The sequence below is a fragment of the Limulus polyphemus genome, unplaced genomic scaffold, assembly GCF_000517525.1.
Source record: "Limulus polyphemus unplaced genomic scaffold, Limulus_polyphemus-2.1.2 Scaffold3374, whole genome shotgun sequence".
Classification (NCBI taxonomy): Eukaryota; Metazoa; Arthropoda; class Merostomata; order Xiphosura; family Limulidae; genus Limulus; species Limulus polyphemus.
In genome coordinates, this window is record NW_013668984.1 from 31,472 (window position 1) to 35,841 (window position 4,370).

Genomic DNA, 4,370 nt, shown 5'->3' on the forward strand with positions numbered 1-4,370 from the left:
TATAGATATTAAAGCCAGTAATTGATTTTCTACAAGTCAAGTGTTTTGTGCCCTGCTTGGGAGAAGGTGTCTAGCTTAAGCCCCGTGACAAAGAACTATTGGGCGCAATGGGACCAGTTGAAGCTTGAAGATGGTATTCTTGTCCGGAGATGGGAAAGTGACAACCTGGCAAACAGTTATACCGAGAACGTTACAGGAAGTTGTGCTGCGTCAGTCCCATGATAGTTTAACAGGAGGATATCTCGGAATTTAGAAGACATTGAGTCACCTACAGCAGAGATTTTACTGGATAGGTATGAATCAAGATGTGGAAGAATGGTGCAGGATTTGCAGTACATGTTGTGTTAAAAGGGGACCCAAGCATAAAGGACGTGCACCAATGAAGTTATATCAAGTTGGTGCATCATTTTAAAGAGTTGCCATTGACATTGCTGGTCCATTGCCCCAAACTTGTGCTGAAAACAGGTACATTTGAGTAGTGATGGATTATTTCACCAAGTGGCCTGAGACATATGCAATGCCAAATCAGGAAGCTACAATTGTAGCTTCGGCTATTAGTGATTTCTTCTTCAGGTTTGGTATGTCATACAAAATGTATTCAGATCAAGACCGTAACTGTGTTCCATGAATGCTGCAAGTTGTTTGGCATACGAAGGACCAGGACAATGCCATTTCACCCACAGTCTGATGGGATGGTAGAAAAGTACAATTGGACACTGGGACAGGAATTGGTAAAGTTTTGTAATAGCCGCCAAGATGACTGAGATGTCTTACTCCCTCCACTGTTGATGACCTATAGAACAGCAGAGCATGAAGCCACTGGATACACTCCAGGAAAACTGATGTTTGGTTGGGAACTTCGGATGCCAATAGAACTGATAACAGGACACTCACCTTACAAAGAGTTGCCTGAAAATGTGTCAGAGTTCGTGAAAGTGTTATCTGAAAGGATGGATGATATTCATCATCAAGTGCATTCAAACTTAAAAACGTCTGCTGATTCCATGAAGCTATGTTATGATAAGAGATCTACTGAAGTCAGCTTTGCACCAGGAGACAAGGTGTGGTTGTATAATCCCAGGAAGATCAAAGGGAAGTCTCCTAAGTTGTCTTCTCCATGGGAAGGCCCATATGACATAGTGGATCGTCTCTCAGACGTGACTTTCCGAATAAAATGTGGTCGGCGAAGTAAGCCAAAGGTGGTGCATGCCAACAGGCTTTTGCATTATCACGGTCCAGGACATTTCAGTTGGGACGAAGTGAACAACAGAACAAATGACGCTGCTGAAGGTGTGTCACCTGAAAAAGCCACTGTTGAAGAAGAAACACTACCCGGTTTTGAGAAGGAAAACAGTGAAGCCGTTAATGAAGTTACTACCACTGATGTGAATATTACCGATAATGGGACATTTCCTGATGGAGCAGATGAACCACACGTGAAGCAGAAGCCAATGAGACAGAGACCAGTACGGAAGAAGATACGTCCTGTAAAATTAAGAGACTTTGCTGTATTTTAATTTTGAGTTTGTAAATTCTGTACACTTAATTAAGTCATTGTTAATTATCTATTGGTTTAATGTAAGTGGCTATTGTTCGGGAAGAACAATACTAAGGAAGGGGCAGTGTTACGACAGCAGGCCTGGCATGGCCAGGTGGTTAGGGCACTCGACTCGCAATCTGTGGGTCGCGGGTTCTTATCCCCGTCACACCCAACATGCTCGCCCTTTCAGCCGTGGGGGCGTTATAATGTGACGGTCAATCCCACTATTCGTTGGTAAAAGGGTAGCCCAAGAGTTGGCGGTGGGTGGTGACGACTAGCTGCCTTCCCTCTAGTCTTACACTGCTAAATTAGGGACGGCTAGCACAGATAGCCCTCGTGTAGCTTTGCGCGAAATTCAAAACAACCCGTTACGACAGTGGAAGTCACGCGACACTGGGAGCATGCGTGCTGGAGTTTCTTGAAGGATCATAAATTATCGACAAACTCCGCAAATGTCCGTGTGTTTGCTAATCGCCCTCTTTTTTTAGTTTATAAGCCTGACGAGAAAAACCAGTAGGATCAAAAGAGATATAGATAGATTGAAGAGTCAGATAATTGAGTCAAGCGAACACTAGGCACTGTAACTAAAGTGTGTGAATCACTGTGACTTATAGCGTGTGTTATAAAGGTTGTTAAGTTTAAAGTCATTGTGGAAATTCTGTGTATTACACTAAGTTGTATCGAGAAAGAATAAACTAGTTTTAATCAAGAAGGGACTTGTATCACTGAAGTTTATCGTATAGAATTTTTACTGAAAATTATCAAACAAGCAGATACGTAACAGTATATATATGGGAACTGAGAAAGTATAGCATTATATATTTATGAAATAATGGAGGTTGTATCCTTAAAGTATTATCTAACCTGGCAACGTAAAGGATCACTTTCGACTTTAACATTGTATGTTCATATTTGAAAAAATATTTCCCATGAGAAAACACGTGTAATACTATAGGTGAATGATCTGAACAATAAGTATCCAAGGGGAAATAATTTGACTACTTCCTTTACTAATGATCTATAGTTAAGCTCTATTCATTTACATGTATGAAAAAGAGTAAAAACAAAAAGAGTGAACACAAAGAAGATGGTAATGTGGTGGAAGGAAAAATTAAAAGAACAAGAAAGGGCGGGAAATTAGTAAAAGCAAAGAGATAATTCAAAGAAAATCAGAAGAGGAAAGAAACAAAAATTAAAAGGAGCCAAATATGAAATTTGCAAAACATGAAAAAAATGACCAGCTTTAAAAACTAAGCAATCTTCCAGTTGTTGGCCGTGAAAACTGTCAACCATTTATGGATGTTTTACTGAAGACGTTTGTGGAGCACACCAGAAAGAAGTTTATAAAATAAAGTGCTAGAACAGAGGAATGAGGAAACCTTAGCCAAATTTGTGGATGATGGTGAAAGACTTGCCCAGCTATCGTACCTAGATGTTCCAAATAAAATGACATATTTTTTAAGTTCGTGTACAATTCACAAACGCTATAGCGGATGAGGATATATAAGTTAGACTAAAGCAAATTATATTTACATCATTAAAGGAAGTAGTCCAGTTTAATGTGGAAATGGAATCCATTAAAGTCGCAGATAAACAATTAAATTCATCCTCCGGAAATTATGACAATATCTGATCAAATTGTATAGAAACATTAATTCTTTCTGATGAAGACCTAGAAGACATTTATCAGCCAACTCCTAGCTCAGAATGCAAGAAGTAAACCACATGAAACAGTTTTCCACTTTCAATCTAAAATATATTGTTACGACAACGCAGGTCACGTGACGCTGGTAACACGTCATTGACTTCTAGAAATATCCTGTTCCTTCATGAATGCTCTAGCGTTTACTAGATATGTGTTAGTCTAGTATATATAAGACGGTCACAACGTGACGGAACAATGTGTTATTGAACTGGGGAGAGAGAATATTGTTGAGCACATGAGACGTTCGTTGTGAATTATAGCGTTTGTTATAGCGCGACTGTTGAAATTAAGTGTATCGCAAAGTTGTATTCAGAAAGAATAAACCAGTTTTATTTAAGAAAGGACTTGTATCGGTAAAGTTTCTTCGGAAAGAATTTTTGCGGAAAATTAACTAATGAACGGAGACGTAACAAATTGGTGTCAGAAGTAGGATAGAAAAAAATGGAAACCATAGGTGGCAAATCAAACTACAGCTTAGCAGACTTGATGGCAGCAATACAACAGCAGCAAAAGAAACAAGAAGAACGAGAAAAGAAACAAGAAGAACGAGAAGAGAAATTACAGCAGTGGTTGGAGGAAAAAGAAAAAAAACAAGAAGAGAAATTACAACAGTTGTTAGAGGAAAAAGAAAATAAACAAGGGGAGAAATTACAACAGTTGTTGGAGGAAAAAGAAAAGAAACAAGTAGAGAAATTACAGCAGTTGTTAGAGGAAAAAGAAAAGAAACAAGAAGAAAGATTACAGCAGTGGCAAGAAAACCTACAACAATGGCAGCTCGAACAGCAAAATAAACAATAGAGATTACAGCAGTTACTGGAGGAAAAAGAAAAGAAACAAGAAGTAGGAGAAAAGAAACAAGAAGAGAGATTACAGCAGTGGCAACTAGAACAAGAAAGAAAACAGGAAGAAATTATCCAACAGTTGCAGGAAAGTCAGCAGCAAATAAAGGAAAGTCCACAACAGTGGCAAGAAGTACAAATGGAAAACATTAATAAATTTAAAAGAGAATTAGATACATTAAAGGATGATCTATTGTCCTTTACACAAGGAGAATACATTAACCATCGACTTAATCAGCCCCAGACAATGACAAGCCCCTTCCAGACCCTGCAGCTAAACCCTAAT